This window comes from Pseudophryne corroboree, chromosome 6 (assembly GCF_028390025.1).
Source record: "Pseudophryne corroboree isolate aPseCor3 chromosome 6, aPseCor3.hap2, whole genome shotgun sequence".
NCBI classification, from domain to species: Eukaryota; Metazoa; Chordata; class Amphibia; order Anura; family Myobatrachidae; genus Pseudophryne; species Pseudophryne corroboree.
In genome coordinates this window covers 183,884,700-183,909,604 of record NC_086449.1, presented here as the reverse complement: position 1 = coordinate 183,909,604, position 24,905 = coordinate 183,884,700, and the positions used below count along the sequence as shown (strand labels likewise).

The 24,905-nt window shown below is 49.5% G+C and overlaps 1 long non-coding RNA gene across 2 annotated transcripts in view; it reads left to right on the top strand.

The window, feature by feature from the left end:
• The window catches only part of LOC134935115 (uncharacterized), a 110,481-nt gene that overhangs the window by 71,837 nt on the left and 13,739 nt on the right, over positions 1–24,905 (top strand). The window contains exons 1-3 of one of the 2 annotated variants that reach the window (XR_010179911.1): positions 10,051–10,181; positions 15,763–15,844; positions 15,961–16,010. This is a non-coding gene — a long non-coding RNA (uncharacterized LOC134935115). Of the gene's footprint in view, positions 1–10,050; positions 10,182–15,762; positions 15,845–15,960; positions 16,011–24,905 lie in introns of those variants that run through there. The other variant, XR_010179910.1, reaches the window with a different exon arrangement.

Here is a 24,905-nt window from a genome sequence, read left to right as displayed (position 1 = left end):
AGGAGACATCCCCCCCAGTGCAGCGCTGGGTGAGTTCTGACTGCCCTGCACTGTGTACCCCCACCCTCCCACTGTGTGCCCAGCTCCCCCCGTGCTGTGTGCCCGGCTCCCCCCGTGCTGTGTGCCTGGCTCCCCCGCTCCTCCCTCCATTCTGTGTGCCTGGCTCCCCCGCGCTGTGTACCCGGCTCCCCCACTCCTCCCTCAGTTCTGTGTGTCTAGCCCCCCCCTCCGTGCTGTGTGCCTGGTTCCCCCACTCCTCCCGCCGTGCTGTGGGCCTGGCTCCCCCACTCCTCCCCCCATGCTGTGTGCCTGGCTCCCCCCCCATTCTGTGTGCCCGGCTCTCCCCCTGTGTGCTCGGCTAACCCCCCCCCCCTCCCGCTGTGTACCTGGCTCCCCCTGTGCTGTGTGCCCGGCTCCCCCGCTCCTCCCTCCGTTCTGTGTGCCTTGCTCCCCCGCGCTGTGTACCCGGCTCCCCCGCTCCTCCTTCCTTTCTGTGTGCCTGGCTCCCCCCTCCGTGCTGTGTGCCTGGCTCCCCCACTCCTCCCCCTGTGCTGTGTGCCTGGCTCCCCCGCTCCTCCCCCCGTGATGTGTGACTGGCTCCCTCAATCCCCCCCAGTTCTGTGTGCCGGGCTCCCCCCCAGTTCTGCGTGCCTGGCTCCCACCCTGTTGTGTGTGCCCGGCTCCCCCCCCTTCCCGTTTTGTCTGCCCGGCTCCCCCCCCGTTCTGTGTGCCCGGCTCCCCCGCACCTCCCCCGTGCTGTGTGCCCGGCTCCTCCCCCGTGCTGTGTGCCCAGCTCCCACACTCCTCCCCCTGTGCTGTGCCTTGCTTCCCTGCTCCTCCCCCCATGCTGTGTGCCCGGCTCCCCCGCAACCCCCCCCGTTCTGTGTGCCCGGCTCCCCCGCACCTCCCCCGTGCTGTGTGCCCGGCTCCTCCCCCGTGCTGTGTGCCCAGCTCCCACACTCCTCCCCCTGTGCTGTGCCTTGCTTCCCTGCTCCTCCCCCCATGCTGTGTGCCCGGCTCCCCCGCAACCCCCCAACTCCCCCCGTTCTGTGTGCCCGACTGTCCCGCTCCTCCCCCTGTGCGGTGTTCTTTGCTCCTCCGCTCCTTCCTGTTCTGTGTACCCGGCACCCCCGCTCCTCCCCCTGTGCGGTGTTCTTTTTTATCCCCTGCTCCTCCCCGTGCTGTGTGCCTGGCTCCCCCACGCCTCCCCCGTGCTATGTGCCCGGTACCCCCCTCCGTTCATTGTGCCCGGCTCCCCCACTCCGTTCTGTGTGCCTCGCTCCCCCCCATGCTGTGTGCCCGACTTCCCCACTCTACCCCCCCCCACTGTTCTGTGTGCCCAGCTCCCCCGCTCCTCCCCCTGTGCTGTGTTCTCTGCTCCCCCACTCCCCCCCGTGCTGTGTGCCTGGCTCCTCCGCTCCAGACCCCCATGCTGTGTGCTCGGCTTCTCTGCTCCACCCCCCCACCCCGTGCTGTGTGCTCGGCTCCCCTGTTCCGCCCCCCCGTGCTGTGTGACTGGCACAACAGCTCCACCGCCCCCACCGTGTGCTGTGTGCTCGGCACCTCCGCTCCAACCCCCCTCGCTCCACCCCCGTGCTGTGTGCTCGGATCCCCCGCTCCCCCCTGTTCTGTGTGCCTGGCTCCCCCGCACCTCCCCTGTGCTGTGTGCTCGCTACCCTGCTCCACCACCACTCTACCCCACCATATCCTATGCCCTGCGCATCGCTTTCCCGGCACTGCCCCCTGCGTGCCACACCCCCTACACATACAGTCCCCTGCGTCCTGACTGTCACCCTACCCCTGGACAGTCCCCAGCGTGTTGCCCCCCCCCCCATATAGTACTCTGTACCCTGCTTGTTGCCCCCGTAGAGTCCACTGCGCCATGCGTGTCGCTTTCACCCAGTCCTGTGCCCTGCATGTCGCTTTCCGATGGTAAAATCCCCTGCGCATACAGTCCCCTGCGTGTTGCCCACCACTGTACAGTCAGTCACCTGCACCCTGCGTGTCGCCCCCTTCAGTACAGTCCCTTGCACTCTGCGTGTCGCCCTCTTCAGTACAGTCCCCTGCACACTGCGTGTTGCTATCCTCTGGTACTGTCCCCTGTGCCATGCATGTTACCCCCCCCCCCCCCCCTACATTACCCTGAGCCCTGTGTGTCAACTCCCGAACAGTCCCCTGTGCTCTGCATGTCACCTCCCCCGTATAGTCCCCATGTTCCCTGCCTTTCCTATTCCCTGTAAGATCCCCTGCGCCCTCCATGTTGCCCCATGTACAGCCCCTGCGTGTCACCCCCTGCACATTCCCCTGCATCCTGCATGCCGCTCCCCCTGCATGTCGCCCCTTCAGTACTGTCCCCTGCGCCCTTCAAGTCACACACACCCCCGTACAGTCCCCTGCATCCTGCATGTCGCCTTACCCCTGTAGATTCCCGTGCGTGTTGCCCCTCCACTTGTATAGTCACCTGCACCCAGCCTGTCGCCCCCCCCGTACAGTCCTCTGCGCCCTGCATGTTGTCCCACTTACAGTACCCTACATGTTGCCTTTACTGTACAGGCCCCTGCACCCTGCGTGTCGACCCATTCAGTACAGTCCCCTGCACCCGGTGTGTCGCTTACACCCGGTACTGTCCCCTGCACCTGCGTGTCGCACCCCGTACAATCCCCTGCACCCTGCGTGTTGCTCCATTGCACAGTGCCCTGCATGTCACCCCTATACAGTCCCCTGCGTCCTGCGTGTCACCCCCCCATACAGTCCCCAGTGTCGCACGTGTTGCCCCCCCTATACAGTCCCCTGCACCCTGCAGAACGCCCCCACCCTTACAGTCCTCTGCGTGTCGTCCCCCCGTAAGTCCCTGCACCCTACATGTTGCCCCCGTACAGTCCCCTACACCTTGCGTGTCACCCTTCCCTAACAGTCCCCTGCACCCTGTGTGTTGCCCCCCTGTATAGTCCCCTGCGCCCTTTGTGTCGTCTGCCCGTATAGTCCCCTGTGCCCTGAGTGTCGATCCCCCGTCCAGTCCTGTGCGCCTTGCTTGTTGTTCCCTTCAGTACAGTCCCCTGTGCCCTGAATGTCGCTTTCCACAATATATATTTCTCTAACGTCCTAAGTGGATGCTGGGGACTCCGTAAGGACCATGGGGAATAGCGGCTCCGCAGGAGACTGGGCACATCTAAAGAAAGCTTTAGGACTAACTGGTGTGCACTGGCTCCTCCCCCTATGACCCTCCTCCAAGCCTCAGTTAGATTTCTGTGCCCGACGAGAAGGGTGCACACTAGGGGCTCTCCTGAGCTTCTTAGTGAAAGTTTTAGTTTAGGTTTGTTATTTTCAGTGAGACCTGCTGGCAACAGGCTCACTGCATCGAGGGACTAAGGGGAGAAGAAGCGAACTCACCTGCGTGCAGAGTGGATTGGGCTTCTTGGCTACTGGACATTAGCTCCAGAGGGACGATCACAGGCCCAGCCTGGATGGGTCCCGGAGCCGCGCCGCCGGCCCCCTTACAGAGCCAGAAGAGCGAAGAGGTCCGGAAAAATCGGCGGCAGAAGACGTTCCTGTCTTCAATAAGGTAGCGCACAGCACTGCAGCTGTGCGCCATTGCTCTCAGCACACTTCATACTCCGGTCACTGAGGGTGCAGGGCGCTGGGGGGGGCGCCCTGAGACGCAATAAAACATGATAAAAATACCTTACATGGCAAAAAATACATCACATATAGCTCCTGGGCTATATGGATGCATTTAACCCCTGCCAGAATATACAGAAAAACAGGAGATAAGGCCGCCGAAAAGGGGGCGGAGCCTATCTCCTCAGCACACTGGCGCCATTTTCCCTCACAGCTCAGTTGGAGGGAAGCTCCCTGGCTCTTCCCTGCAGTCACTACACTACAGAAAGGGTTAAAAAAAGAGAGGGGGGCACTAATTAGGCGCAGTATTAAAACATACAGCAGCTATAAGGGGAAAAACACTTATATAAGGTTATCCCTGTATATATATATATATATAGCGCTCTGGTGTGTGCTGGCATACTCTCCCTCTGTCTCCCCAAAGGGCTAGTGGGGTCCTGTCCTCTATCAGAGCATTCCCTGTGTGTGTGCTGTGTGTCGGTACGTTTGTGTCGACATGTATGAGGAGAAAAATGATGTGGAGACGGAGCAGAGTGTCTGTAACAGTGATGTCACCACCTAGGGGGTCGACACCTGAGTGGATGTACTGTTGAAAATTACGTGACAGTGTCAGCTCTGTATAAAAAAAAAAAAAAAAAAACAGTGGTTGACATGAGACAGCCGGCTACTCAGCTTGTGCCTGTCCAGACGTCTCATAGGCCGTCAGGGGCTCTAAAGCGCCCGTTACCTCAGATGGCAGATACAGACGCCGACACGGATACTGACTCCTGTGTCGACGGTGAAGAGACAACCGTGATTTCCAGTAGGGCCACACGTTACATGATTGAGACAATGGAAAATGTTTTATACATTTCTGATAATACGAGTACCACCAAAAAGGGTGAGGGAAAAACTACCTGTAGTTTTCCTGAATTTGAGAAATAAAATGAGGTGTGTGATGATGCGTGGGTTTCCCCCCGATAACAATTGATAATTTCTTAAAAAGTATTGGCTGTATACCCTTTCCCGCCAGAGGTTAGGGTGCGTTGGGAAACACCCCCTAGGGGGGATAAGGCGCTCACACGCTTGTAAGAACAAGGGCTCTACCCTCTCATGAGATGGTCGCCCTTAAGGATCCTGCTGATAGAAAGCAGGAGGGTATCCAAAAATGTATTCACACACATACTGGTGTTATACTGCGACCAGCAATCGCCTCAGCCTGGAGGTGCAGTGCTGGGTTGGCATGGTCGGATTCCCTGACTGGAAATATTGATATCCTAGATAAGGATAGTATATTATTGCCTATAGAGCATTTAAAAGATGCATTTCTATATATGCATGATGCACAGCGGAATATTGCCGACTGGCATCAAGAATAAGTGCGTTGTCCAATTCTACCAGTAAAATGGTCAGGTGATGCGGATTCCAAACGGCGTTTGGAAGTATTGCCTTTGAAAGGGGACATTTGGGGTCGGTCTTTTAGACCTGGTGGCCACGGCAACAACTGGGAAATCCACGTTTGTACCCCAGGTCGCCTCTCAAAATAAGACGCCGTATTATCAGGCGCAGTCCTTTGTTGGCAAGCGGACAAAAGGTTCCTCTTTTCTGCTCGTGACAGAGGGAGAGGAAAAAGGCTGAAGAGATTAGCCAGTTCCCAGGAACAGAAAACCCTTTCCCGCCTCTGCCAAGCCCTCAGTATGACGCTAGGGCCTTACAAGCTCAGGCACGGTGGGGGCCCGTTCTCAATTAATTTCAGTGCGCAGTGGGCTCACTCGCAAGTAGACCCCTGGATCCTTCAGGTAATATCTCAAGGGTACATATTGGAATTCGAGACGTCTCCCCCTCGCCGTTTCCAAAAGTCGGCTTTACCGACGTCTCCCTCTGACAGGGAGGCAGTTTTGGGAGCCATTCACAAGCTGTATTCCCAGCAGGTGATAATCAAGGTACCCCTCCTGCAACAGGGAACGGGGTATTATTCCACACTATTGTGGTACCGAAGCCAGACGGCTCGGTGAGACCGATTCTAAATCTAAAATCTAAAATCTTTGAACACTTACATACAGAGGTTCAAATTCAAGATTGAGTCACTCAGAGCAGTGATTGCGAACCTGGAAGAAGGGGACTACATGATGTCTCGGGACATCAAGGATGCTTACCTTCATGTCAAAATTTACCCTTCTCACCAAGGGTACCTCAGGTTATGGTACAGAACTGTCACTATCAGTTCAGACGCTGCCGTAGGGATGGTCCACGGCACCCCGGGTCTTTACCAAGGTAATGGCCGAAATGATATCCCTTCGAAGGAAGGGAATTTTAGTTATCCCTTACTTGGACGATTCCCTGATAAGGGTAAGATCCAGGGAACAGTTGGAAGTCGGTGTAGCACTATCTCAGGTAGTGTTGCGGCAGCACGATTGGATTCTCAATATTCCAAAATCGCAGCTGGTTCCGACGACTTGTCTTCTGTTTCCTGGACACAGTCCAGAAAAAAGGTGTTTCTCCCGGAAGAGAAAGCCAGGGAGTTATCCGAGCTAGTCAGGAACCTCCTAAAACCGAACCAAGTCTCAGTGCATCAATGCACAAGGGTTCTGGGTAAAAATGGTGGCTTCCTACGAAGCAATCCCATTCGTTAGATTCCACGCAAGAACTTTCCAGTGGAACCTACTGGACAAATGGTCCGGGTCGCATTTTCAGATGCATCAGCGGATAACCCTGTCACCAAGGACAAGGGTATCCATCCTGTGGTGGTTGCAGAGTGCTCATCTTCTAGAGGGCCGCAGATTCGGCATTCAGGACTGGGTCCTGGTGACCACGGATGCCAGCCTGCGAGGCTGGGGAGCAGTCACACAGGGAAGGAATATCCAGGGCTTAGGGTCAAGCCTGGATACATCACTTCACATAAATATCCTGAAGCTAAGGGCCATTTACAATGCTCTAAGCTTAGCAAGACCTCTGCTTCAAGGTCAGCCGGTGTTGATCCAGTCGGACAACATCATGGCAGTCACCCACGTAAACAGACAGGGTGGCACAAGAAGCAGGAGGGCAATGGCAGAAGCTGCAGGGATTCTTCGCTGGGCGGAAAATCATGTGATAGCACTGTCAACAGTATTCATTCCGGGAGTGGACAACTGGGAAGCAGACTTCCTCAGCACGACCTCCACCCGGGAGAGTGGGGACTTCACCCAGAAGTCGTCCACATGATTAAAAAACTCGACAGGTATTGCGCCAGGTCAAGAGACCCTCAGGCAATAGTTGTAGACGCTCTGGTAACACCGTGGGTGTACCAGTCAGTGTATGTGTTCCCTCCTCTGCCTCTCATACCCAAGGTACTGAGATTGATAAGATGGAGAGGAGAAAGCACTATATTCGTGGCTCCGGATTGGCCAAGAAGGACTTGGTAACCGGAACTTCAAGAGATGCTCACGGAGGATTCGGGGCCTCTACCTCTAAGAAGGGACCTGCTCCAGCAAGGACCCTGTCTGTTCCAAGACTTACCGCGGCTGCTTTTGACGGCATGCCGGTTGAACACCGGATCCTGAAGGAAAAAAGGCATTCCGGATGAAGTCATCCATATCCTGATCTAAAGCCAGGAAGGATGTAACCGCAAAAACATTATCACCGCAATTGGCGAAAATATGTTGCGTAGTGCGAGGCCAGTAAGGCCAGACGGAGGAAATTCAACTGGGTCGATTCCTACATTTCCTGCAAACAGGAGTGTCTATGGGCCTGAAATTGGGGTCCATTAAGGTTCAGATTTCGGCCCTGTCAATTTTCTTCCAAAAAAGAACTAGCTTCAGTCCCTGAAGTTTAGACGTTTGTAAAAGGGGTACTGCATATACAGCCTCCTTTTGTGCCTCCAGTGGCAATTTGGGATCTCAATGTAGTTTGGGTTCCAAAAGTCACATTGGTTTGAACCACTTAAATCTGTGGAGTTAAAATATCTCACATGGAAAGTGGTCATGCTGTTGGCCCTGGCCTGGGCCAGGCGCGTGTCAGAATTGGCGGCTTTATCCTGTAAAAGCCCTTATCTGATTTTCCATTCGAACAGGGCGGAATTGAGGACTCATCCTCAGTTCCTCCCTAAGGTGGTTCCAGCGTTTTCACCTGAACCAACCTATTGTGGTGCCTGCGGCTACTAGGGACTTGGAGGAATCCAAGTTGCTGGATGTTGTCAGGGCCCTGAAAATATGTTTCCAGGACGGCTGGAGTCAGGAAATCTGACTCGCTGTTTATCCTGTATGCACCCAACAAGCTGGGTGCTCCTGCTTCTAAGCAGACTATTGCTCGTTGGATTTGTAGTACAATTCAGCTTGCACATTCTGTGGCAGGCCTGCCACAGCTAAAATCTGTAAAAGCCCGTTCCACAAGGAAAGTGGGCTCATCTTGGGCGGCTGCCCGAGGGGTCTCGGCTTTACAACTTTGCCGAGCAGCTACTTGGTCAGGGGCAAACACGTTTGCCAAATTCTACAAATTTGATACCCTGGCTGAGGAGGACCTGGAGTTCTCTCATTCGGTGCTGCAGAGTCATCCGCACTCTCCCGCCCGTTTGGGAGCTTTGGTATAATCCCCATGGTCCTTACGGAGTCCCCAGCATCCACTTAGGACGTTAGAGAAAATAAGAATTTACTTACCGATAATTCTATTTCTCATAGTCCGTAGTGGATGCTGGGCGCCCATCCCAAGTGCGGATTGTCTGCAATACTTGTACATAGTTATTGTTACAAAAATCGGGTTATTATTGTTGGGAGCCATCTTTTCAGAGGCTCCTCTGTTATCATACTGTTAACTGGGTTCAGATCACAAGTTATACAGTGTGATTGGTGTGGCTGGTATGAGTCTTACCCGGGATTCAAGATCCTTCCTTATTGTGTACGCTCGTCCGGGCACAGTATCCTAACTGAGGCTTGGAGGAGGGTCATAGGGGGAGGAGCCAGTGCACACCAGTTAGTCCTAAAGCTTTCTTTAGATGTGCCCAGTCTCCTGCGGAGCCGCTATTCCCCATGGTCCTTACGGAGTCCCCAGCATCCACTACAGACTATGAGAAATAGAATTATCGGTAAGTAAATTATTATTATATATATATATATATATATATATATATATATATATATATATACACAAAGATGGTGACTCCGGCACTCCGCTGAGACAGCTCAACAACGAAATACTTGCTCCTGTGCCTTCCCACCGGGGGATTCCCCCAGGATAATACCAAACAGAAGAGGCGGCACTCGAAGTCAGTAAACAAACGTGAAGTGTATTGTCATAAGAGCGTTGACGTTTCGGGGACGTGCTCCCCTTCCTCAGAACAATTTAACAATGTGCAAAAACAGAAATAAATACCCACTTACCCCATGGGCCTCCCCCACCGCCGTACGTCCCCTGTCACGATCTCCCGCACACTCCGGTGTGTCTTCCTCGTTTCCGGCGGAGGGGCGGAAGTGACATCGTCCGGCCTGGCGTGGTCACCATGGCAACCTGTTGTCATGGTACTGCGCTGGACTCTCGCGATGCCTCCTGCTCCCTCCCGCCTACTCGAAATGTCACAGCGGGGGCTCGGCTCGTAACCAGGGTGACGCTGTGTAAATAAACATAAAAATACAAACATTTAGTTAAACACATTAAATAAAACATGTGCAATATCAGTTAGGCTGTTCTGACAAAACAAACTTAAGAACAGGTATAGTGTAAAATAAGCATATAACCACTCAGCTATATTTAGTATTAAAAATCATGGCAATACTCTCCTGTGCCATGACAGTTTTCACCTGGTCCCCACTCTGAAAGGTTTACCCTACTCACAGTTCTTAAGAGTGTGTAGGGTGAATAGTAACGAGGATGAGAGGGATAAACAGTTAGACGAGATGGAGGAGAAGTTTAGACAGCGGGGATATCCATCCTCACTGTTGGGGAATGCCAGAAAAAAAGCTGTAGCACAGGATAGAAATAGGCTGCTCAAGTCCAGCAAAAAACAGAAATTCAGTTTGGTTAATACCGCTGTCACGTGGGTCAATGAATTCAATTCTGCGAGTAATAGAACCAGTAAAGCTGTGACATTTCGAGTAGGCGGGAGGGAGCAGGAGGCATCGCGAGAGTCCAGCGCAGTACCATGACAACAGGTTGCCATGGTGACCACGCCAGGCCGGACGATGTCACTTCCGCCCCTCCGCCGGAAACGAGGAAGACACACCGGAGTGTGCGGGAGATCGTGACAGGGGACGTACGGCGGTGGGGGAGGCCCATGGGGTAAGTGGGTATTTATTTCTGTTTTTGCACATTGTTAAATTGTTCTGAGGAAGGGGAGCACGTCCCCGAAACGTCAACGCTCTTATGACAATACACTTCACGTTTGTTTACTGACTTCGAGTGCCGCCTCTTCTGTTTGGTATATATATATATATATATATATATATATAAAATATATTTTTTTTTATATAGGGGTGTGAGGGGAACCACTGACCTGCAGTCAGACAAGCAATGCATGCTGACAGGAGTCGTCAAAGAACTCTTCCAGCAAAAGACAACCTTCCAGCATCTGTGGAAGACAGCGCTCCTCAGGAGTGAGAGCAGATCCAGAATGCTCGGTATGTGTGTAGGGGGATAACATGGGGCAACACACATGCAGCACCTGACACACATATACACGTGCAACAGTTGACAAACAGAGGCAGCACTGACACACATATATGCACACAAGCACAACATCAGACACACTAATATACACATGCAGCAACTGATACACACACACACACACACATGGCGTTTAACACACACGCATATACACGCACAGCACCTAACACACACATACACTCGCAGCACCTGACACTCACACACATATACACTCGCAACACTTGACACTCACAGCACCTGACACACACTCATATACATGCGCAGCACCTAACACATACAACACCTGTCACATACACGCGCAGCACATGACACACACACATACTGTAGACTTGTAACACCTGACACACACACATACACGCGCAACATCTGACACACTAATATACACATGCAGCGCCTGAAACACATATACACATGCAGCACCTGACACACACACACATACACATGCAGCACCTGACACACATATATACACGTGGCATTTAACACACACAGCACCTGAAACACAGTCATATACACTCACAGCACCTAACAAACACATACACGCGCAGCACCTGCAATTTCACACACACATGCGCAGCACCTGCCACTCACACACATATACATGCGCAGCACTTGACACACACATATACACGTGCAGCACGTGACAGTCACACACACATACAGGAACACACATGTGCGTAGACGCACGACACCTGACACATACACACGTGTACATACACACACGACACATGAAACACACGTCTACGTACATGCGTGACACCTGACACACATATGTGTACGTACACGTGCGGAACTTGACACACACGTGTACGTACGCACGCGTCACCTGACACACACACACATACATACAAGCGTGGCTCCTCACATACACACACACACACAAGTACGTTTCAAGCGTGGCTCCTGACACACACACACACACACGTACGTACGTACACGCGCGGCACCTGACACACACACACGTAAGTACGCGCGCGGCACCTGACACACACACGTACGTACACGCGCCACCTGACACACACATGTACGTAGACGCGTGGTACCTGACACACACACGTACGTACACGCGCGGCACCTGACACACACAGGTACGTACACGCGCAGCACCTAACACACACATGTACCTGACACACACACACGCGTGGCACCTGACACACACACACACACACACACACAAGTATGTACATGCGTGGCTCCTGACACAACAAGTACGTACGCACATGAGCGACACCTGACATACAAGTACGTACACGCGTGGCTCCTGACACACACACATACGTACGTACGTACGTACGTATGTATGTGGCACCTGACACACACACGTACGTACACGCGTGGCACCTGACACACACATGTACACACGCAGCACCTGACACACACATGAGTACATGAGTGGCTTCTGACACACACACACACACACACATATGTAGACGTGCAACACCAGACAAACACGCACGGCACCTGACACACCCGTGTGGCACCTAACACACACACTCGTACGTACACGAGCGGCACCTGACACACACACACACACACAGACGCGCGGCACCTGACACACACATTTCATCTTTCTAAGAAAATGATGAAAAAGATTTTTAACTTTACTTTTACATACTGGCTAGCGTGTGTAAAACTAAAGCTATAATTTAATATACAAAAATGATGGCACCTTGCCAAGTGAGAAAACTAATCTATGGGAAAGCCTATTGCTAAAAGACCTAGGGCCTAATTCAGACCTGATCGCAGCAGCAAAATTGTTCTCTAAAGTGCAAAATCATGGGGGTCATTCCGAGTTGTTCGCTCGCAAGTGAATTTTAGCAGATTTGCTCATGCTAAGCCGCCGCCTACTGGGAGTGAATCTTAGCATCTTAAAATTGCGAACGATGTATTCGCAATATTGCGATTACACACCTCGTAGCAGTTTCTGAGTAGCTCCAGACTTACTCGGCATCTGCGATCATTTCAGTGCTTGTCGTTCCTGGTTTGACGTCACAAACACACCCAGCGTTCGCCCAGACACTCCTCCGTTTCTCCGGCCACTCCTGCGTTTTTTCCGGAAACGGTAGCGTTTTTTCCCACACGCCCATAAAACGGCCTGTTTCCGCCCAGTAACACCCATTTCCTGTCAATCACATTACCATCGCCAGAACGATAAAAAAGCCGTGAGTAAAATTCCTAAGTGCATAGCAAATTTACTTGGCGCAGTCGCAGTGCGGACATTGCGCATGCGCATTAAGCAGAAAATCACTGCGATGCGAAGATTTTTACCGAGCGAACAACTCGGAATGACCCCCCATGTGCACTGTAGGTAGGGCAAATATAACATGTGCAGAGAGAGTTAGATTTGGGTGGGGTGTGTTTAAATAGAAATCTAAGTTGCAGTGTAAAAATAAAGCAGACAGTATTTACCCTGCACAGAAACAAAATAACTCACCCAAATCTCAATTTCTCTGCACATGTTATATCTGCCCCACTGCAGTGCACATGGTTTTGCCCATTAGAGAACAACCTTTGCTGCTATGATCAGGTCTGACGTAGGCCCCTAATGTTGGTATAAATTATTTTAAAAGTAAATGTATTTTCTATAACATTGAATATACGCTAAACGGCAAATGATAAAATTAAACCTTTGAAAACAATCCACAACTATGTATAATATGCTGATGCACTTCATCACAATCCCTATTTTGGTAAATAATAAAATGACTGTACTTTGATAATAATGTGTAACACCGATGTTAAATGTGTATGTGATACCATGTAACACTGATGTATGATTATGTGTGTGATACTAAGGGGTATATTCAATGCTTGTCGGATCCTTTCCGACAAGCATTGTTGGAAAGGATCCGGCAAAGCAGTATTCAATGAACGGCCAAATTCGATTCAATGAACGGCCAACGTCGGATTTGCCCATTCTTGATAATGCCAATCCGAATTTTTTAAAAGTCGAAATAACATTGTCGGAAAGGACATATTCACAGGCGTCTCCAGTGGGGAGAGCAGGGAACACCTATGCAGCAGCGTAGCAGGAGGATGGGGCGCCGCTGCCAGACTTCACGGCACTTCCACCCGGCTCCAGCATGCGAGGTTCCGGCACTGTAGGTCACAACCCGTCTCCTCCTCATCTGTCTCACGTCCTGCTCCATCTCCTCTTCCATTCTCCTCACCCGCCCGCTGTCTCTTTTGCGGATTTGGCCGCATTTCCGACAAAAGCTTGTGGATCCACGGATATTCCGCCAATCCACGTGGTTTCCGACAAGTCGGGAATTCCCGACTTGTCAGGAAAAATCAGCAGGCATTGAATAGGTCGGAACCCCTTTCGATCTAACACTGTCGGAAGCTGCCGTCTTTCCGACAAGACGGCAGCTTCCGACACTTACTGAATACACCCCTTAGGAACACTATTGTGTAATTGTATGTGATACAATGTAACAATGCCGTAACTGGCATCAAGCTGCTATATTGTAAAACGACTTTAATACTGGATGTATAAGACATTTTAAACTGAATTTCACACATCACAGCAACAGCACACCATGGCCTGCAGATGCCATAATGACAGTTGGAGGCTGCTGTGACATCATAATGCTTATGGGACATGATGCCTTGCCTGTTCCAGTGTATCTTGTCTTTCGTTGGACAGATAGGAAGGTGCTGGCAGCAGCTTTGATTGTAGCTACACGAGATCCTGCTAAACTTATATTAACCCCTCCTGTCCTGTGCTTCTCCTAGACAAGGAGTACAGCATGGGGAAATGGAGAAAGCGCAGAGCTGGATATGCACATTGTGCAGAGGGAGCCAGCGCTGAGTACCCCAAATCTCCCTCACAGCCACACAATGGTGTGAGCACACTTGAGCCCCCTGCAGGGGGAATGGTTCACGGCCCACAAGATCTGCGCCAGAAATTAAGTTGGCCACAAGATCTGCGCCAGAAATTAAGTCGGCCACAAGATCTGCGGCAGAAATTAATTTGGCCACAAGATCTGCGCCAGAAATTAAGGCAGCCACAAGATCTGCGCCAAAAATTAAGTCGGCCCATGCAGAGGGGACCCTCTGCATTTGAGAGCCTCAGGTGAGTGTGTGGTGGTCTCTTTCATTTTATGTCCATGCATGTATGGGGCATGTGGGGAAGTCTGAGGAGCATGTTATGTTGAGGATGGAGGGGCACGTAAGAGGCATGTCTGGAGGTCTAAGGGGCATGTAGGGAAATCAGAGGGGCACATGAATGTCACGTGGGTAGGTCTTAGGAACATGTGGGCAGGTATGGATGGGTGCATGAGGGGACATCTGAAGAGCATGATGAAAGGGACATATGGGCAGGTCTGATGGGAGGTAATTCAGTAAATGCCAACTTGAACCTTCATAGTTTTACTCAATCAATGATATATGTTGTATGTTCCTTTTCCTTATTATGTGAACATGTGTAAGTTACATATTAAGATATGACTGGTCCTTCTGTATTTACTGACAGCAGTTAAGTACATAGCTTTTTTTTTAATATCTTATATCATTTTTTTACTTATTTATTTATTTTGATTTGTTTTTGCTTTAGAATTTTCATAGGGCCGCTGGCATTTTTTTTAAACTTGACACTAATGAAGACATTTTAATTTTAACAACTATTTAATTCTCATGTAAATACCCCTGGTACACTACCACACAGCAAATGTTTCTTTTTCCTTTTCTGGTCCTAGTATGTAACATTTAAGAGTATAAGTGGTAGCCCATCTATATAGTAATATTCATGAACATATGGGCTGAATAACTATCATATATACAACGGTAATCGGCTACTAATCCTGTGCGGACGACCACAGTCCCTTTTCTTGTTGGTAACTGTACCAGAGAGTGCAGCAGTGCTGTGCATTCTATATACTTCCATTAGTCTGAAGCCAAACTGTGGTGCAAAACAGAACACTATACGAGCTGTAACACACGCGCCGGCGGGATAAAGCCGGATGGCTTTTTCCTGTGCCGGTATTGTAATTAACAGTGTGAGGGGTAGGGTCCTTTCACACTGCACGGACCCGGCCCGGCTGCCGGGTTGCAGCCGGAAATATCCACTGGAAGGTCCGGCTGCCGTGCCGGGGCCGTGCCGTCTTTGAAGGCAGAGAACCGCGTGTGTGAAGGGGAGCTTTCACACACAACGTTTTTTTTTTTAAAGCCATGTCTGCTGCTGCGCATACGCACAGCATTACACACGGCTCAAAGCCGTTGTGTGTGAAAGACTCTGCCGGATGGCAAAAAGGCTTTTTGCCATCCAGGGAAAACTGGGTAGTGTGTTACAGCCCTACCTCTAAGCTAAATGATCAATGAGAGCCATGGGGGGGAGGGGAGTTATTTGCTATGTATAGTTTTATATATGCAGTATATATATATATATATATATATATATATTTATACATATTATTTGGTTCTTGTTACTAGCAGCATATACTGTGCTGAAGTCCAGTGATCAGCCACAGGTGTTTCTTAGCTCAGTCATTATGAACTTTGTTTTTGGTAATTAATTAATATTCTTTCTGCTACTGATAGATTGTTGCCACGATTCATTGAGGCATTCCGGAGATCGCACAACATCATCTCCAGCTCCAATAGTTCCCTGATGGGCATGCAGGTAATAATTTTGGTCTTGTGGCGGATAAACTAATTCAGTCATTGTATTCAGCACAGTGTTTCTTAAGTGTCCCTAAGGCTGTATATGAAATGCTAACTTACATTATCTATTTGTAGCATAGAAAAATGCCTAAATCTGTGGATGAGCCACAAGGACAGAAAGTCAGGTAAAAGCTATACATTACTGCTCACTGCTGCTTAATAGACCATCATACTGTAGGCTTTAGCTTAATGTACGTATTGTGTTTATTTGTAACTAGTTGGGTTGCATTGTTATAAAGGACACATCTGGTACAAAGATGATCAGTATGACTAGAGTAGAGTATTCTATATTGCTTGTGGAAGGAGACTACTCTAAAATGTGTAGCAGGGAGACAGACTGTGGTAAACCTGGTTAGCCTGCTACTCCCTGGTTTTGTAAGTGCCTCTAATTTGTTTAGTGGTCGCACAGCAGCGATCAGGTATGAACTGCGCATGCGGCGCATGCCAGACAGCTGACGGCTTTCTTAGCCCTGCGATCGCCTCTGCCTGATTGACAGGCAGAGGCGGTCACTGGGTGGGAAGGGGCGGGTTATTCTGTTTCTGTGCAGAGTAAATACTGCCTGCTTTATTTTTAAGGGCCCCATACACTACAACGATTTTGCACAATTTCATGCAATTTCGACCTTTTGGGTGTCAAATTGTAAGTGTTTTACATCCAATCCGATCCACTGCGCGGCCCCGTGAGCATCAGATTGGAGCCCCTAGGTTGTTGTTGCTGCACTAATGATATATCGGAATTGGATGGAAAAAGTGCGTTTTTTGTGCATGTGATATATCACAGGGAAGTTTGACTGGCATTCTCAGGACACTCCCAGCCCACCTAGCCCTCTAATTCAGCCAATCAGATATATCTTATGGTAAAATTGTATGCCATACGAGATATCATATGCAATTTATAGCGGCTTCATCAATCGCATGCGATATATCTTATGCAAAAATAGCAGAAAAGTACAAAATTGTATGGGATCATTCCCGAGAATGTTCCGGGGGAGTTCAGGGGAACTGCATCCGACTTCAGCCTCAGATATATGGGGCCCTTTACACTGCAATTTAGATTTCAGTTTAAACACACCACACCCAAATCTAAAGGGCCCCATACACTAGGCCGATTATGCCCGATTTCGGCCCAATATATTGGGTGAAATCGGGCATTTTCGGGGTGCTTTTCCCCCAATTCGATGCGCTTTCCCGTGGGTATTGGATCAGATCCCCCTAGATCCGACATATCATGAGTGCTGCACTCGTGATATGTCGGATCCCGCAGTAAATAGATAGGATAGTAAGAGATACATCGTATGCAAAAAAAACTGCATACGATATATCTAATACTATCTTACCAGCGGGGAGGCTGCCGGGAGGTTGGATGAAATTTTATACGACATGATGGACCGTCATGTCGTATAAGTGTATGGGGCCCTTAACTGTCTCTGCACATGTTAAATCTGCCCCCCATGCAGTGCACATAGGGGGTCATTCCGAGTTGATCGCTCGCTAGCAATTTTTTGCAGCACTGCGATCAGATAGTCGTCGCCTATGGGGGGAGTGTATTTTCGCTTTGCAAGTGTGCAAACGCTTTTGCAGCCGACGGCACAAAAAAGTTTTTTGCAGTTTTTGAGCAGCTCTGGACTTACTCAGCCGCTGCGATCACTTCAGACTTTTTGGTCCTGGAATTGACGTCACACACCCGCCCTGCAAACGCTTGGACACGCCTGCGTTTTTCCAAACACTCCCAGAAAATGGTCAGTTGACACCAATGAACGCCCTCTTTCTGTCAATCACCTTGCGATAGGCTGTGCGAATGGATTCTTCGTTAAATCCATCGCCCAGCACAAATCCTCTGTGTACCCGCATGATGCGCCTGCGCATTGCGGTTCATATGCATGCGGAATTTAGCTGAGTTTTTTTTTTTTAAATAAAGTATTTTTATTTCGAAGGAGAGTAGTTTGCATACAGACATTGCATAACAGGAACACATTAAACACGTAATGACATGTCCTCATCGGGGAACAGCATTCACTTTCGACTTATTTTCAAACTATGTCATTTGCTCATAGGCGCATAGGAATGTACAGTTATATATACCATTATTTTGCATTATCCGTACACTCTAGTATTCATGAAATCACATTATACTTTTGTTTTGTTTCCCCCCCCCCTCAAATATAACACTTACGGACAACCCGTCCGAGTAAAACCCTTTAAAAGAGAAGAAAACAATCAGAAACCAAACACAGAGAACCCCAGAAATAAAAAAAATAAAAAAACAAAGAGACAAAAAACATTATGGGGAAGAGGACGCATTGGGGGATACTAGCACTCTAAATCCTACCCTGTCCAGATGGGCACAGAGCCACTCTCTCATTCACAACCCATTGGGTGAGAGGGAAGCCTATGGCCCCAGAAGATCATAACTTGGCAAATCCAGGACCTGTTAGTAACCCTATCACCATTAAGTTGTAGGGTCTGGGACGGAGTATATGGATTCCAGCCATGGAGACCAAATTCTTTCAAATTTAGCGGAGGCATTGTGTTTCATATAAATGTATCGTTCCTTAAAAACAGTGTCGTTTATTAGTGCCTTAAGAGCGGGGAGTGTAGGGCCCTTAGGGGCCATCCATAGCCTCGCAATGCTCACCTTCGCCATTGCACATATGTTGCGAGCATATAGGCCCTCTGGACCAGACACAAAGTCAGAGCTACCCATTCCCAGGATGCAAAATTGCGGAGTAAGCATGGCCTCGTCCACCCCTGTGTTCCCCAGAATCGATCCGACCCCCGCCCAGAAAGCCCGCAACACCGGACAATCCCAAATGAGGTGCCAAAAAGTACCTGCAGTCATCCCACACTTAGGGCAGTCACCCACACGACCCGTCCCGAATTTGGCCAGTCTGGCCGGGGTCATATATATTCTATGCAAAAGGAAGTATTGTATCTGTTGATACCTGATGGATTTGGTAACCGTGCACGGAGTTTCCAAAGCAAGGGCCCAGTTCTCTTCATCTATGGGGCCCAGATCCTGCTCCCATTTGACACGGAGACGTGTCAAAGGATCTATATGGAGTTTGGCGAGTAGATAACCATAAGCATGGGAAATCATCTTAACTCGACCCAGCATACTTACAAAGGTCTTAATGGGAAATGGTATAATTTTAGGGGGGGAATTGGTGAATTGGGACTGCAAGGCATGTCTGAGCTGGAGGTATCTAAAAAAATAGGAGTTAGGCAAATTAAACTCATCTTTTAGTTGTTGGAAGGATTTGAGCGTATTATCCGTATAAAGGTGATTTATGGAAATCACTGATTTAGGGGCCCAAACTTCCCTCCCCTCGAGCGCATACAGTTCAGGGAGCCATTTAGAATACCAGAGGGGGGTGTCCGGGTCCAATCCATCAAATTTCAAAAGAATTTTTTTTATATATTCTTTATTTTGGTTTTACAGAGAAAGTAAGGACGTTATCAAAAGTACAACTAGACGTGTAGTGCAGAAATACATGGGTTAATATATCTGTAAAATATACAACATCCAAAATCTACACAAAAAACAAGACAGAGGTTAGAGGGGGGAAATGGGAACAGAATCAGGGGGGTGGGGGGGGTGAGCGAGCTAATCAATCTAAATTGGATATTAGTTTGGGTTCCACATAGTAAAGCGAGTTACACATATAAGCGGCATCATGTTGAATCTAGTGGGATCTGGTCTTTGTAAGTAGAGGTAGATTTAAACTCCATCCAAGAGAACCACGTGGCGACATAATCGGCACGTGAGTCAAGGACTGAATGAAAAATATCTTCCATTGATCTATAAAATTCTATGCGCTGAAACCATTCCCATATTTGAGGGGGGGCCCGGGACTTCCAATGGACTGGTACCACAGCTCTTGCTGCGTTATTGAGGTGTTTGAGAAGGGAGTGTTTATACTTTGCCAGTGGAAGTGTAGTGTGGGAGAGCAGCCAGAAGTCAATTCCAGTAGGCACCTGAAACCCCAAGATCTTGGAGGATATTTGGATTATTTGGTTCCAGAAGGTAGTGATCAGGGGACAGTCCCACCATATATGAAGAAGGGTGCCATATTCTTTTCCACATCTCCAACATAAGGGGGATACTGAGGGATAAAACTTATGTAGAAGGGAGGGACAGCGATACCATCTAGTAAGCACTTTATACTGTGTTTCAATAACTTCTAAGCTTGTGGAGCAACGGGACATAACTTCATAGTGCTTCTGCCAATTGATGTGTATCCCTCTGGGTCTGAGATCTGCGTCCCATTTTGCGCAGAAAGCGGGGTCGCCAGGATAGCGACCCTGTAGTAATATCTTATAAATACCAGACACGACATGTGAGGGTTCTGAAGATTGGGAGCACATTGTTTCAAAAGGGGTAAGACTACCAGTCAATGCAGCAGCTGTCCTGTGAGATAAAATGAAATGGCGAGCTTGAAGATAAAACCAGAAGTCAGTCGCAGGAATATCAGTTCCCTCCCTAATGTCATTGAAAGCTTTGATCTTCCCTCCAGAGAGTAAATGTGTAATTCTAGTCAAGCCTACCCTATTCCACCTAGCGGCCACACCACCACCCATACCTGGTCCAAACAGCGGGTTGTCAAGGAGCGGGAGAAGCAAGGAAGTTGATGAGGAAAGGCCCATTTTAAATCTCAGTGTTCTCCATAGAACCAAGGTGGGCCCAACCGTCAGATGTGAGGAGCGGCCAATGGTTCCAAGCCAGGGTACTGCCTGTAAGTGTAGACCCGAGGACCGTTTCTCCAAGTCAACCCACTGCTTAGAGCCGGCACCAGGCCGTGACCAATCTAGGACCCTGTTCAAAATTGTAGCCTGATAGTACGCCGAGACCATGGGCAGTTGTTGGCCCCCCTGAGCTTTCCTTAAAAATAGGTAGCAGTGTTTAAACCTGGGTTTTCTGCCGTTCCAAACAAAATGGCTGATCGCCTTGTGCGCATTTGCCAAGAACTGATGGGGGAGCTTTAAGGGGATAGTCTGAAAAAGATAAAGCAGTCGTGGCAGGACATTCATTTTCACAATGTTCATACGGCCTAGCCAGGAGAACTTCTGTTGGAGCCACTGCGACATTTCCTTACGCAGTTTTCGCAGTAAAGGAATGTGGTTCAGAGCGACAGTGTTCGAGAGGGAGGAGGGGATCAGAATGCCTAAGTATTTAATATGTGAGGGGTGCCAGGCAAATGGGAATGTAATCTTTAGGGACGAAACTAAGTCTGTGGTGAGGGAGATACTAAGGGCCGTTGATTTAGCATGGTTAATCTTGAAATTGGACAATGCTCCGAAGCGTGCAAATTCTTTCATAAGCTCAGACAGGGAAACAGCAGGATTTGTGACGATCGCCAGAAGGTCGTCCGCGAATAATGCAAGTTTATGTTCGTTTCCCACCTTCAGGCCAGTGATATCCGGGTTCTGCCTAATGGCTCTAGCCAGAGCCTCCATGCAGATAACATATATCAATGGCGACAGCGGGCATCCCTGTCTAGTCCCATTGGAGATGGTTATCGGGTCAGAGAGTATTCCGTTTACCCGCACTCGTGCTGAGGGTGCTCGATATAGTGCCAAGATTTTTTGCAAGAACATCTCTCCCATGCCCAGCCGGCGCAGCGCGACCTCCATAAAGACCCAGTCGATTCGGTCAAAGGCTTTCTCAGCATCTATGGAGAGAAGCATCATGGGAACCTTAGCGGTGTTCGCATGGGCAATCAAGTCAATCACTCGTATGGTGTTGTCTCTCGCTTCTCTGCCACGTACGAAACCAACCTGGTCCGGGTGTATTACTGTTGGAAGCAGCTGACATAGGCGGTTCGCTAAGAGTTTAGCATATAATTTAAGGTCGACGTTAAGGAGGGAGATTGGCCTGTAGCTGGATGGCAATGATGGGTCTTTTCCATCTTTAGGGATGACCGTGACATGGGCCTCCAGGGACTGGTTGGAAAAGGGGGCCTGTGGAGAGATAGTGTTGCATGTATGGAGCAGGAGGGGGAGAAGTTTATCCTGAAATGCTTTGTAATAGGATATGGGAAAACCGTCGGGGCCCGGGCTTTTTCCAGACGGGGAGGACTTCAGAGCGGACTGCAATTCGTCAGCTGTAAAAGGGACGTCAAGGGCCTCAACTATAGCAGGGGAGAGGGACGGGAATTTAATCTCTTCTAGGTAATCCTCCACTGCCTTCCCATGTAATGACTGCTCGCAATGGGAGCGCTGAGACGTCAGATTGTAGAGTTTCGTATAATACGACTGAAAGATCTCAGCCATCTTACCGTCAGAAGCATGGGGGACACCAGAGGAGTCCTTAATCTCTCTGATATAAGTCAGGGATCTTTGGGCACGGAGGGCGCGGGCAAGAAGTTTCCCGGGTTTATTACCCCATCTGTGGAACTTGTGTCGACAGCAGCGGAACGCCCTACGGGTGCCCTCATCCAGCAAGCCGTTAAGAGATTGTCGAGCGTCTTGCAGTTCTGCTAACACGTCTGAGGTCAGTGTGGATTTATGAATAAGTTCTAACCGTTTAATTTTAGCAAGTAGCGCTTCCCGACATTCATTTTTTTGTTTCTTAAGGAGGGAGCCTAGTTGGATGCATTTGCCCCTAATCACACATTTATGGGCTTCCCATATTGTCACTGGGGAGACTTCACTAGTCATGTTAAGAGCTATATAGTCCTCAATGGCACTGTCCAGTTGGGCCCGGCAGTCTGGGTCTCTGAGGAAATGTTCGTTAAAGCGCCAGCGCCACTGACGCGGGGGGGGGCAGCGCAAGGACAGGGTAACTGTAGTTGGGGCATGGTCAGAGCCGACTATTTGACCTATTGTGGCATCAACTAGAATATCGAGGGAGTTATGGTCTACAAAGAGATAATCAATACGGGTGTATGAGTTGTGTGGGTGGGAGTAAAACGTGTAGTCCCTATCTTTGGGATGGAGCAGGCGCCAGGTGTCTATTAACTGAAAGTCATGTAAGATTGACTTAAAGCGTCTAATATCATTCCTAGAGGATCTTGGTGCTCCTGTTGAAGTATCTAGAAGAGGCTCCAACGCCCAGTTGAGGTCGCCTCCTACCACTATTACTCCCGCCAGAGACTGCTCTATCAACTCCAAAGCCTCCCTCACAAAGCGAATCTGACCCAGATTAGGAAGATAAAGGTTAACAAATGTAAAAATTTGGTCAGCGATGGTAGCCTTCACCATCAGACCCCTCCCGTCTCCAATAGGGATTTCTAACACGTCATGTAGTCTAATATGTTTGGCAAACAGTATTGCAACTCCCTTAGCCTTAGCCCCAGAGAAATCATTGTAATACCCCTGAGGAAAATGACGAGAGTGCAGCTTCGGGGAGGCACCCTTTTTAAAGTGCGTCTCCTGAAGGAACACCACGTCTGCCTTGTCGGTGTGTAAAGAGTGTAGGAGCCGGGACCTCTTCTCGGGGATATTGAGGCCTTTTACGTTAAACGATATTAACTTTAAAGTAGCCATAGAGATCTAATATTCGCGAGTACCAGCTTTGCTAATTCGCTGTGGGACCCATATAGCCTTACTAAAAGAGCAGCCGCCCAGTACACCTTGTCTGAGTAAGGGGAGAGGAGTAGGAGAACACAAGAGGGGGGGGGGGGGAGGGGAGTGACATAGACAAAAAGAGATAAAGAAAACAGCTGTCAATGCAACAGCAATACTCTGCATCGTTAGTCATGGGAGACCAGCAACGGCCCATGATCTACAAATGTATAGCAGAGCAAGGGGGGGTCTGGGGGGAACCGGGATACACCCCTACAGGTAACATTGAGGTATAAACAATACTGTTCAAAATTGTTCAGTGGATATAACAGTTCTAGCAAGGGAGAAACTAAATCAGTAAACTGCAAAAACCCCGTATGGCAGTAGGTACATGGAGGCAGGACAACGTAACAGGGAGTGTTAGTCTAGTATAAGGGTGACAACCTAGAAACCAGGAAACAAACACAGAGACCTAGGTATGTAATTTGGCAGGAGGTATCAGTACGTAGGCATCCATGAATGGCAGTCGAGTACTGAAGCAGTCACCAGAGTAGACCATTCAACCTGCATTGAAAGAACATCGTAGAAGAGAAAACAACATACAACATATCATCACTTAGTAAACATCTCTAATAGTCACGTGTCTTTGTGATTTATAGCCGGAATTTCTGTCCGTCTCCATCACCCCGTGCCATCTGTGGTACCCGCATCATCAGGCACAGATGGGGGTTCTCTGGACGTATCGTTCCGCCGTCGCCGCCTTCGAGGATTGTGGACTTTTTGCCACCGTTCCCTTTGGGGTGGTGGAGCTAGTGAGAGTTCAAACGGGTCTAGCCAGTTAGGGAGGCTCGGGGCCGGGATATCCAAAGCTAAGCAAAAGTCCTTGACGCCTTCATATTCCTGCAGAACATAAAGGGATCCTTTATAGGTCACCTGGATAGATATTGGAAAACCCCACCGGAATTTGATGTTACGACTTTTGAGTTCATCTGTGATGGGGCGGAGTATACGCCTCTGCTGTAAGGTAGACCACGAAATGTCCGGGAAGATTTGTATCCTCTGGCCCTCAAAAGTAATGTTCGGTGCCCGTCTGGCTGCTCTGAGAATCTCCTCCTTCTCTTGAAAGTAGTGGAGTCTGCAGATTACGTCTCGGGGTCGTTCCGTCGGCGCTCCCCTAGGGCGTAAAGCCCGATGTGCTCTGTCAAACACCATCTGGTATTCAGAATCCATCTCCAAAAGTTCATTAAATATTTTGGCTAGGGCAGACTCAAGATTTTGGGGCGTGACGTCCTCAGATAAACCCCGTATTCGTAGGTTATTCCGGCGACCTCTGTTGTCTACGTCATCGAGTCGCCGACCCATGGCTACCAGAGAACACGACTGCCGAGAGATGAGATCATGGAGATCAGAAATTTTTGTATCCGTCTTTTCAGAGCAACCTTCTAGTGTTACTACTCTCTCTGCAACTTGCGTGATGTCCGATTGTAAGGAAGAGAGACGGGTCTGAATAGAATCCT